Genomic DNA, 12983 nt, shown 5'->3' on the forward strand with positions numbered 1-12983 from the left:
TGAATGATGAGGAAGGGAAGGATTTGGGGTTCTTGGAACGCCCAATGGTGAAGGACGTGAGCCTTGAAAGGAGCTCTCACGTTAGGCCTCTTTTGAGAGAGAACCTGATCTCATTTAGACTAATACTCAATGCTTGTCTTCATTACTTCACTTGACGCCCTAAATAGGTCAAGGAAAACATCAAAGGTTCTATAATTACAATTAGACCCTTATGGAACTTCAAATTACAATTAAACCCCTAAGATATTGAAATACAAGTTTACTCCATCTATTCTCTTCTCCGGTTAGCCACTCTTGATGCTATGGAGTCCATAACACATTTGTGCATTACCATTTCGGATGTTCAAATTTGTTTTCAGATCCCAACTTGAGTTTTCACTCTCCCATTTTTATTGAAAACAAAAAAGATATTAGGCTTAACAAAATGAAAATTTTAGAGTTCATGTATGCAAAAAAAAAAAAATTCAAAATTATTTCAGGCACTAAAAATGAACACCGAGGTTTTGTTATCCATGTTCTGGAAATACCACTAGTACAACCCCCAATAATAACTTTGGTGGAATTTTATATGAAAGGGACTTGTAACTGATCCTAACATGCTTTAAATGTGGTGGATATGTACGCCAGAAACATGTTGAGGATGCAAGTGGACCTAATGATCCAAAAATTTCAAGGAAAAGAAAAAATCAAATTCTAGAGTGGTAGGATATTTACCAGAGCCAAAGAACCCACTTTTTTCCTATCCTTAAAAATCACAGATACTTTTTGGAACTATCTCTCTCAGTATTTGTGCATTTTCATTTTGGATGTTCAAATTTGTTTTCAGATCCAAACTTGTGGTTTCACTCTCCTATTTTTCTCGTAACCAAAAAAGATATAAGGCATAACATAATGAAAAGTTTAGAGTTCATGTATGCAAAAAAAAATATTCAAAATTATTTCAGGCACGAAAAATGAACTCCAAGGTTTTGTTATCCATGTTCTGGAAATTCCACTAGTACAGCCCCATATAATAAGCTTGGTGGAATTTTATAGGAAATGGACTAGTAACTGATCCAAACACGCTTTAAGTGTGGTGGATATGCATGCCAGAAACATGTTGAGGATGCAAGTGGACCTAATGATCCAAAAATTTCAAGGAGAAGAAAAAATCAAATTCTCAAGTGGTTGGGTATTTACGAGGGCCAAGCAACCCACTTTTTCCCTATCGTTTAAAATCACAGATACTTTTTGGAACTATCTCTCTCTGCATTTGTGCATTACCATTTCGGATGTTCAAATTTGTTTTCAGATCCAAACTTGAGTTTTCACTCTCCCATTTTTCTCGAAAACAAAAAAGATATAAGGCATAACGAAAAGAAAATTTTAGAGTTCATGTATGCAGAAAAAAAAATATCAAAATTATTTCAGGCACTAAAAATGAACTCCGAGGTTTTGTTATCCATGTTCTGGAAATTCCACTAGTACAGCCCCTAATAATAAGCCTGGTGGAATTTTGAAGAAAGGGACTAGTAGCTGATCCTAACATTCTTTAAGTGTGGTGGATATGCATCCCAGAAACAAGTTGAGGACGCAAGTGGACCTAATGATCCAAAATTTCAAGGAGTAGAAAAAATCAAATTCTCAAGTGGTTGGATTTTTACCATGGCCAAACAACCCACTTTTTGCCTATCCTTAAAAATCACAGATACTTTTTGGAACTACGCTTTCAGCATTTGTGCATTTTCATTCTGGATGTTCAAATTTGTTTTCAGATCCAAACTTTAGTTTTCACTCTCCCATTTTTCTCGTAAACAAAAAAGATATAAGGAATAACAAAAATGAAAATTTTAGAGTTCACGTATGCAAAAAAAAATTTCAAAATTATTTCAGGCACTAAAAATGAACTCCAAGGTTTTGTTATCCATGTTCTGGAAATTCCACTAGTACAGCCCCTAATAATAAGCGTGGTGGAATTTTATAGGCAAGGGAATTGTGACTGATCCTAACATGCTTTAAATGTGGTGGATATGCATGCCAAAAACATGTTGAGGATGCAAGTGGACCTAATGATCCAAAAACTTCAAGGAGTAGAAAAAATCAAATTCTCAAGTGGTTGGATATTTACCATGGCCAAACAACCCACTTTTTGCCTATCCATAAAAATCACAGATACTTTTTGGAACTATCAATCTCAGCATTTGTGCATTTCCTTTTTGGATGTTCAAATTTGTTTTTCAGATCCACACCTGAGTTTTCACACTCCAATTTTTCTCGTAAACAAAAAAGATATAAGGCATAACAAAATTAAAATTTTAGAGTTCATGTATGGAGCAAAAAAAAATATCAAAATTATTTCAGGCACTAAAAATGAACTCCGAGGTTTTGTTATCCATGTTCTGGAAATTCCACTAGTACAACCCCTAATACTAAGCCTGGTGGAATTTTATAGGAAAGGGACTGGTAGCTGATCCTAACATGCTTTAAGTGTGGTGGATAAGCATGCCAGAAACAAGTTGAGGACGCAAGTGGACCTAATGATCCAAAAATTTCAAGGAATAGAAAAAATCAAATTCTCAAGTGGTTGGGTATTTACCATGGCCAAACAACCCACTTTTTGCCTATCCTTAAAAATCACAGATACTTTTTGGAACTATCACTCTCAGCATTTTTGCATTTTCATTTTGGATGTTCAAATTTGTTTTCAGATTCAAACTTGAGTTTTCACACTCCCATTTTTGTCATAAACAAAAAATATATAAGGAATAACAAAAATGGAAATTTTATAATTCACGTATGCAAAAAAAAATTTCAAAATTATTTCAGGCACTAAAAATGAACTCCAAGGTTTTGTTTTCCATGTTCTAGAAATTCCACTTGTACAGCCCCTAATAATAAGCCTGGTGGAATTTTATAGGCAAGGGAATTGTAAGTGATCCTAACATTCTTTAAATGTGGTGGATATGCATGCCAGAAACATGTTGAGGATGCAAGTGGACCTAATGATCCAAAAACTTCAAGGAGTAGAAAAAATCAAATTCTCAAGTGGTTGGATATTTACCATGGCTAAACAACCCAGGTTTTTGCCTATCCGTAAAAATCACAGATACTCTTTGGAACTATCAATCTCAGCATTTGTGCATTTCCTTTTTGGATGTTCAAATTTGTTTTTCAGATCCACACCTGAGTTTTCATACTCCCATTTTTCTCGTAAACAAAAAAGATATAAGGCATAACAAAATGAAAATTTTAGAGTTCATGTATGCAAAAGAAAAAATATCAAAATTATTTCAGGCACTAAAAATGAACTCCGAGGTTTTGTTATCCATGTTCTGGAAATTCCACTAGTACAGCCCTTAGTAATAAGCCTAGTGGAATTTTATAGGAAAGGGACAGGTAGCTGATCCTAACATGCTTTAAGTGTGGTGGATATGCATGCCAGAAACAAGTTGAGGACGCAAGTGGACCTAATGATCCAAAAATTTCAAGGAATCGAAAAAATCAAATTCTCAAGTGGTTGGATATTTACCATGGCCAAACAACCCACTTTTTGCCTATCCTTAAAAATCACAGATACTTTTTGGAACTATCGCTCTCAGCATTTGTGCATTTTCATTTTGGATGTTCAAATTTGTTTTCAGATTCAAACTTGAGTTTTCACTCTCCCATTTTTCTCGTAAACAAAAAAGATATAAGGAATAAGAAAAAGGAAAATTTTATAGTTCACGTATGCAAAGAAAAATTTCAAAATTATTTCAGGCACTAAAAATGAACTCCAAGGTTTTGTTATCCATGTTCTGGAAATTCCACTAGTACAGCCCCTAATAATAAGCCTGGTGGAATTTTATAGGCAAGGGAATTGTAAATGATCCTAACATGCTTTAAATGTGGTGGATATGCATGCCTGAAACATGTTGAGGATGCAAGTGGACCTAATGATCCAAAAACTTCAAGTAGTAGAAAAAATCAAATTCTCAAGTGGTTGGATATTTACCACGGCCAAGCAACCCACTTTTTGCCTATCCGTAAAAACCACAGATAATTTTTAGAACTATCAATCTCAGCATTTGTGCAATTCCATTTTGGATGTTCAAATTTGTTTTTTAGATCCAAACTTGAGTTTTCACACTCCCATTTTTCTCGTAAACAAAAAAGATATAAGGCATAACAAAATGAAAATTTTAGAGTTAATGTACGCAGAAAAAAAAATATAAAAATTATTTCAGGCACTAAAAATGAACTCCGAGGTTTTGTTATCCATGTTCTGGAAATTCCACTAGTATAACCCCTAATAATAGGCCTGGTGGAATTTTATAGGAAAGGGACTGGTAGCTGATCTTACCCTGCTTTAAGTGTGGTGGATATGCATGCCAGAAACAAGTTGAGGACGCAAGTGGACCTAATGATCCAAAAATTTCAAGGAATACAAAAAATCAAATTCTCAAGTGGTTGGATATTTACCATGGCCAAACAACCCACTTTTTGCCTATCCTTAAAAATCACAGATACTTTTTGGAACTATCGCTCTCAGCATTTGTGCATTTTCATTTTGGATGTTCAAATTTGTTTTCATATTCAAACTTGAGTTTTCACTCTCCCATTTTTCTCGTAAACAAAAAAGATATAGGGAATAAGAAAAATGAAAATTTTATAGTTCACGTATGCAAAGAAAAATTTCAAAATTATTTCAGGCACTAAAAATGAACTCCAAGGTTTTGTTATCCATGTTCAGGAAATTCCACTAGTACAGCCCCTAATAATAAGCCTGGTGGAATTTTATAGGCAAGGGAATTGTAACTGATCCTAACATGCTTTAAATGTGGTGGATATGCATGCCTGAAACATGTTGAGGATGCAAGTGGACCTAATGATCCAAAAACTTCAAGTAGTAGAAAAAATCAAATTCTCAAGTGGTTGGATATTTACCATGGCCAAGCAACGCACTTTTTGCCTATCCGTAAAAACCACAGATACTTTTTAGAACTATCAATCTCAGCATTTGTGCAATTCCATTTTGGATGTTCAAATTTGTTTTTTAGATCCAAACTTGAGTTTTCACACTCCCATTTTTCTCGTAAACAAAAACGATATAAGGCATAACAAAATGAAAATTTTAGAGTTAATGTATGCAGAAAAAAAAATATCAAAATTATTTCAGGCACTAAAAATGAACTTCGAGGTTTTGTTATCCATGTTCTGGAAATTCCACTAGTATAACCCCTAATAATAAGCCTGGTGGAATTTTATAGGAAAGGGACTGGTAGCTGATCTTACCCTGCTTTAAGTGTGGTGGATATGCATGCCAGAAACAAGTTGAGGACGCAAGTGGACCTAATGATCCAAAAATTTCAAGGAGTAGAAAAAATCAAATTCTCAAGTGGTTGGATATTTACCATGGCCAAACAACCCACTTTTTGCCTATCCTTAAAAATCACAGATACTTTTTGGAACTATCGTTCTCAGCATTTGTGCATTTCATTTTGGATGTTCAAATTTGTTTTCAGATCCAAACTTGAGTTTTCACCTTCCCATTTTTCTCGTAAACAAAAAAGATATAAGGAATAACAAAAATAAAAATTTTAGAGTTCACGTATGCAAAAAAAAATTTTCAAAATTATTTCAGGCACTATAAATGAACTCCAAGGTTTTGTTATCCATGTCTCTGGAAATTCCACTAGTACAGCCCCTAATAATAAGCCTGGTGGAATTTTATAGGCAAGGGAATTGTAACTGATCCTAACATGCTTTAAATGTGGTGGATATGCATGCTAGAAACTTGTTGTGGATGCAAGTGGACCTAATGATCCAAAAATTTCTAGGAGTAGAAAAAATCAAATTCTCAAGTGGTTGGATATTTACCAGGGCCAAACTACCCACATTTTGCCTATCCTTAAAAATCACATATACTTCTTGGGACTATCTCTCTCAGCATTTGTGGATTTCCATTTTTGTTGTTCAAATTTGTTTTTAGTTCCAAACTTGAGTTTTCACACTCCCATTTTTCTCGTAAACAAAAAAGATATAGGGCATAACAAAATGAATATTTTAGAGTTCATGTATGCTAAAAAAAAAAAAAATTCAAAATTATTTCAGGCAACAAAAAATTATCTCCATGGTTTGGTTGTCCATGTTCTGGAAATTCCACTAGTACATCCCTAATAATAAGCCTGGTGCAATTTTATAGGGAAGGGACTTGTAGCTGATCCTAACATGCTTTTAGGTGTGGTGGATATGCATGCCAGAAACATGTTGAGGATGCAAGTGGACCTAATGATCCAAAAATTTCAAGGAGTAGAAAAAATCAAATTCTCAAGTGGTTGGATATAAATACCAGGACCAAACAACCCACTTTTTGCCTATCCTTAAAAATCACAGATACTTTTTGGAACAATCTCTCTCAGCATTTGTGCATTTCCATTTTGGATGTTCAAATTTGTTTTCAGATCCAAACTTGAGTTTTCACTCTCCCATTTTTCTTGTAAACAAAAAAGAAATAAGGCATCACAAAATGAAAATTTTAGAGTTCATGTATGCAAAAAAAACATTCAAAATTATTTCAGGCACTAAAAATGAACTCCTTGGTTTTGTTATCCATTTTCTGGAAATTCCACTAGTACAACCCCTAACAATAATCTTGGTGGAATTTTATAGGCAACGGACTTTTAACTGATCCTAACATGCTTTAAGTGTGGTGGATATGCGTGCCAGAAACATGTTGAGGATGCAAGTGGACCTAACGATCCAAAAATTGCAAGGAGTAGAAAAAATCAAATCCACAAGTGGTGGGATATTTACCAAGGCCAAACAACCCACTTTTTGCCTATCCTTAAAAATCACAGATACATTTTGGAACTATCTCTCTCAGCATTTGTGCATTTCCATTTTGGAAGTTCTAATTTTTTTTCAGATCCAAACTTGAGTTTTCACACTCCCATTTTTCTCGTAAACAAAAAAGATATAGGGCATAACAAAATGAAAATTTTAGAGTTCATGTATGCATAAAAAACAAAATTTCAAAATTACTTCAGGAACTAAAAATGAACTCCAAGGTTTTGTTATCCATGTTCTGAAAATTCCACTAGTGCAGCCCCTAATAATAAGATTGGTGGAATTTTATAGGAAATGCACTTTTAACTGATCCTAACATGCTTTAAGTGTCGTGGATATGCATGCCAGTAACATGTTGAGGGTGCAAGTGGACCTGAAGATCCTAAAATTAGGAGTAGAAAAAATCAAAATCTCAAGTGGTTGGATATTTACCAGGGCCAAACAACCTACTTTTTGCCTATCCTTAAAAGGGACAAATACTTTTTTGAACAATCTCTCTTAGCATTTGTGCACGTCCGTTTGGGATGTACAAATTTGTTTTCAGATCCAAACTTAAGTTTTAACTCTCCCATTTTTCTCGTAAACAAAAAAGATATAAGGCATAACAAAATGAAAATTTAAGAGTTCATGTATGAAAAAAAAAAAATCTAAATTATTTCAGAGACTAAAAATGAATTCGAAGGTTTTGTTATCCATGTTCTAGAAATTCCACTATTACCGCCCCTAATAATAAGCTTGGTGGAATTTTATAGGAAAGGGACTAGTAACTGATCCTAACATGCTTTAAGTGTGGTGGATATACATTACAGAAACATGTTGAGGATGTAAGTGGACGTAATGATCCAAAAATTTCAAAGAGTAGAAAAAATCAAATTCTCAAGTGGTTGGATATTTACCAGAGCCAAACAATCCACTTTTTGCCTATCCTTAAATATCACAGATACTTTTTGGAACTATCTCTCTCAGCATTTGTACATTTCCATTTTGGATGTTCACATTTGTTTTCAAATCAAAACTTGAGTTTTTACTCTCTCTTTTTTCTCGTAAACAAAAAAAATATATAACGCATAACAAAATGAAAATTTTAGAGTTCATGTCTGCGAAAAAAAAATTCAAAATTATTTCAGGCACTAAAAATGAAATCCAAGGTTTTGTTATCCATGTTCTGGAAATTCCACAAGTACAACCCCTAATAATAAGCCTAGTAGAATTTTATGGGAAAGGGACTTGTAACAGATCCTAAAATGCTATAAGTGTGGTGGATGTGCATGCCAGAAACATGTTGAGGATGCAAGTGGAATGATCCAAGAGTTTCAAGGAGTAGAAAAAATCATATTCTCAAGTGGTTGGATATTTACCAGAGCCAAACAACCCACTTTTTGCCAATCCTTAAATATGACAGATACTTTTTGGAGCTATCTCTCTCACCATGTGTGCATTTTCATTTTGGATGTTCAAATTTGTATTCAGATCCAAACTTGAGTTTTCACTCTCCCATTTTTCTCCCAAACAAAAAAGATATAAGGCATAACAGAATGAGAATTTTAGAATTCATGTATGCAAAAAAAAAATTTCAAAATTATTTCAGGCAAGAAAAATGAATTCCAAGGTTTTGTTATCCATGTTCTGGAAATTCCACTTGTACAGCCCCTAATAATAAGCTTGGTGGAATTTTATAGGAAAGGGACTAGTAACTGATCCTAACATGCTTTAAGTGTGGCGGATATACTTGCCAGAAACATGTTGAGGATGCAAGTGGACCTAATGATCCAAAAAACTTCATGGAGTAGAAAAAATCAAATTCTCAAGTGGTTGGATATTTACCACGGCCAAACAACCCACTTTTTGACTATCCTTAAAAATCCCAGATACTTTTTGGAACTATCTCTCTTAGCATTTGTGCATTACCATTTCGGATGTTCAAATTTGTTTTCAGATCCCAACTTGAGTTTTCACTCTCCCATTTTTATCGAAAACAAAAAAGATATAAGGCATAACAAAATGAAAATTTTAGAGTTCATGTATGCAAAAAAAAAAATTTTTAAATTATTTCAGGCACTAAAAATGAACATCGAGGTTTTGTTATCCATGTTCTGGAAATACCACTAGTACAACCCCTAATAATAACTTTGGTTGAATTTTATATGAAAGGGACTTGTAACTGATCCTAACATGCTTTAAATGTGGTGGATATGTACACCAGAAACATGTTGAGGATGCAAGTGGACCTAATGATCCAAAAATTTCAAGGAGTAGAAAAAATCAAATTCTCATGTGGTTGGATATTTACCAGAGCCAAAGAACCCACTTTTTTCCTATCCTTAAAAATCACAGATACTTTTTGGAACTATCTCTCTCAGTATTTGTGCATTTTCATTTTGGATGTTCAAATTTGTTTTCAGATCCAAACTTGAGTTTTCACTCTCCTATTTTTCTCGTAACCAAAAAAGATATAAGGCATAACATAATGAAAATTTTAGAGTTCATGTATGCAAAAAAAAAATTCAAAATTATTTCAGGCACGAAAAATGAACTCCAAGGTTTTGTTATCCATGTTCTGGAAATTCCACTAGTACAGCCCCAAATAATAAGTTTGGTGGAATTTTATAGGAAATGGACTAGTAACTGTTCCAAACACGCTTTAAGTGTGGTGGATATCCATGCCAGAAACATGTTGAGGATGTAAGTGGACCTAATGATCCAAAAATTTCAAGGAGAAGAAAAAATCAAATTCTCAAGTGGTTGGATATTTACGAGGGCCAAGCATCCCACTTTTTGCCTATCGTTTAAAATCACAGATACTTTTTGGCACTATCTCTCTCTGCATTTGTGCATTACCATTTTGGATGTTCAAATTTGTTTTCAGATCCAAACTTGAGTTTTCACTCTCCCATTTTTCTCGAAAACAAAAAAGATATAAGGCATAACGAAAAGAAACTTTTAGAGTTCAAGTGTGCAGAAAAAAAAAATATCAAAATTATTTCAGGCACTAAAAATGAACTCCGAGGTTTTGTTATCCATGTTCTGGAAATTCCACTAGTACAGCCCCTACTAATAAGCTTGGTGGAATTTTAGAAGAAAGGGACTAGTAGCTGATCCTAACATGCTTTAAGTGTGGTGGATATGCATCCCAGAAACATGTTGAGGACGCAAGTGGACCAAATGATCCAAAATTTCAAGGAGTAGAGAAAATCAAATTTTCAAGTGGTTGGATATTTACCATGGCCAAACAACCCACTTTTTGCCTATCCTTAAAAATCACAGATACTTTTTGGAACTATCGCTCTCAGCATTAGTGCATTTTCATTTTGGATGTTCAAATTTGTTTTCAGATTCAAACTTGAGTTTTCACTCTCCCATGTTTCTCGTAAACAAAAAAGATATAAGGAATAAGAAAAAAGAAAATTTTATAGTTCACGTAAGCAAAAAAAAATTTCAAAATTATTTCAGGCACAAAAAATGAACTCCAAGATTTTGTTATCCATGTTCTGGAAATTCCACTAGTACAGCCCCTAATAATAAGCCTGGTGGAATTTTATAGGCAAGGGAATTGTAACTGATCCTAACATGCTTTAAATGTGGTGGATATGCATGCCAGAAACTTGTTGAGGATGCAAGTGGACCTAATTATCCAAAAACTTCAAGGAGTAGAAAAAAATCAAATTCTCAAGTGGTTGGATATTTACCATGGCCAAGCTACCCACTTTTTGCAAATCCGTAAAAATCACAGATACTTTTTGGAACTATCGATCTCATCATTTGTGCAATTCCATTTTGGATGTTCAAATTTGTTTTTCAGATCCAAACTTGAGTTTTCACACTCCCATTTTTCTCGTAAACAAAAAAGATATAAGGCATAACAAAATGAAAATTTGGAGTTAATGTATGCAGAAAAAAAAATATCAAAATTATTTCAGGCACTAAAAATGAACTCCGAGGTTTTGTTATCCATGTTCTGGAAATTCCACTAGTACAGCCCTTAGTAATAAGCCTGGTGGAATTTTATAGGAAAGGGACTGGTAGCTGATCCTGACATGCTTTAAGTGTGGTGGATATGCATGCCAGAAACAAGTTGAGGACGCAAGTGGACCTAATGATCCAAAAATTTCAAGGAATCGAAAAAATCAAATTCTCAAGTGGTTGGATATTTACCATGGCCAAACAACCCACTTTTTGCCTATCCTTAAAAATCACAGATACTTTTTGGAACTATCGCTCTCAGCATTTGTGCATTTTCATTTTGGATGTTCAAATTTGTTTTCAGATTCAAACTTGAGTTTTCACTCTCCCATTTTTCTCGTAAACAAAAAAGATATAGGGAATAAGAAAAAGGAAAATTTTATAGTTCACGTATGCAAAGAAAAATTTCAAAATTATTTCAGGCACTAAAAATGAACTCCAAGGTTTTGTTATCCATGTTCTGGAAATTCCACTAGTACAGCCCCTAATAATAAGCCTGGTGGAATTTTATAGGCAAGGGAATTGTAAATGATCCTAACATGCTTTAAATGTGGTGGATATGCATGCCTCAAACATGTTGAGGATGCAAGTGGACCTAATGATCCAAAAACTTCAAGTAGTAGAAAAAATCAAATTCTCAAGTGGTTGGATATTTACCACGGCCAAGCAACCCACTTTTTGCCTATCCGTAAAAACCACAGATAATTTTTAGAACTATCAATCTCAGCATTTGTGCAATTCCATTTTGGATGTTCAAATTTGTTTTTTAGATCCAAACTTGAGTTTTCACACTCTCATTTTTCTCGTAAACAAAAAAGATATAAGGCATAACAAAATGAAAATTTTAGAGTTAATGTACGCAGAAAAAAAAATATAAAAATTATTTCAGGCACTAAAAATGAACTCCGAGGTTTTGTTATCCATGTTCTGGAAATTCCACTAGTATAACCCCTAATAATAGGCCTGGTAGAATTTTATAGGAAAGGGACTGGTAGCTGATCTTACCCTGCTTTAAGTGTGGTGGATATGCATGCCAGAAACAAGTTGAGGACGCAAGTGGACCTAATGATCCAAAAATTTCAAGGAATACAAAAAATCAAATTCTCAAGTGGTTGGATATTTACCATGGCCAAACAACCCACTTTTTGCCTATCCTTAAAAATCACAGATACTTTTTGGAACTATCGCTCTCAGCATTTGTGCATTTTCATTTTGGATGTTCAAATTTGTTTTCATATTCAAACTTGAGTTTTCACTCTCCCATTTTTCTCGTAAACAAAAAAGATATAGGGAATAAGAAAAATGAAAATTTTATAGTTCACGTATGCAAAGAAAAATTTCAAAATTATTTCAGGCACTAAAAATGAACTCCAAGGTTTTGTTATCCATGTTCAGGAAATTCCACTAGTACAACCCCTAATAATAAGCCTGGTGGAATTTTATAGGCAAGGGAATTGTAACTGATCCTAACATGCTTTAAATGTGGTGGATATGCATGCCTGAAACATGTTGAGGATGCAAGTGGACCTAATGATCCAAAAACTTCAAGTAGTAGAAAAAATCAAATTCTCAAGTGGTTGGATATTTACCATGGCCAAGCAACGCACTTTTTGCCTATCCGTAAAAACCACAGATACTTTTTAGAACTATCAATCTCAGCATTTGTGCAATTCCATTTTGGATGTTCAAATTTGTTTTTTAGATCCAAACTTGAGTTTTCACACTCCCATTTTTCTCGTAAACAAAAACGATATAAGGCATAACAAAATGAAAATTTTAGAGTTAATGTATGCAGAAAAAAAAATATCAAAATTATTTCAGGCACTAAAAATGAACTTCGAGGTTTTGTTATCCATGTTCTGGAAATTCCACTAGTATAACCCCTAATAATAAGCCTGGTGGAATTTTATAGGAAAGGGACTGGTAGTTGATCTTACCCTGCTTTAAGTGTGGTGGATATGCATGCCAGAAACAAGTTGAGGACGCAAGTGGACCTAATGATCCAAAAATTTCAAGGAGTAGAAAAAATCAAATTCTCAAGTGGTTGGATATTTACCATGGCCAAACAACCCACTTTTTGCCTATCCTTAAAAATCACAGATACTTTTTGGAACTATCGCTCTCAGCATTTGGGCATTTCATTTTGGATGTTCAAATTTGTTTTCAGATCCAAACTTGAGTTTTCACCTTCCCATTTTTCTCGTAAACGAAAAAGA

The sequence above is a fragment of the Aristolochia californica genome, unplaced genomic scaffold (genome assembly GCF_029961685.1).
Source record: "Aristolochia californica isolate CCGP_79_NKW_82.1479 unplaced genomic scaffold, dmAriCali1.0.hap1 SCAF_10, whole genome shotgun sequence".
NCBI lineage: Eukaryota > Viridiplantae > Streptophyta > Magnoliopsida > Piperales > Aristolochiaceae > Aristolochia > Aristolochia californica.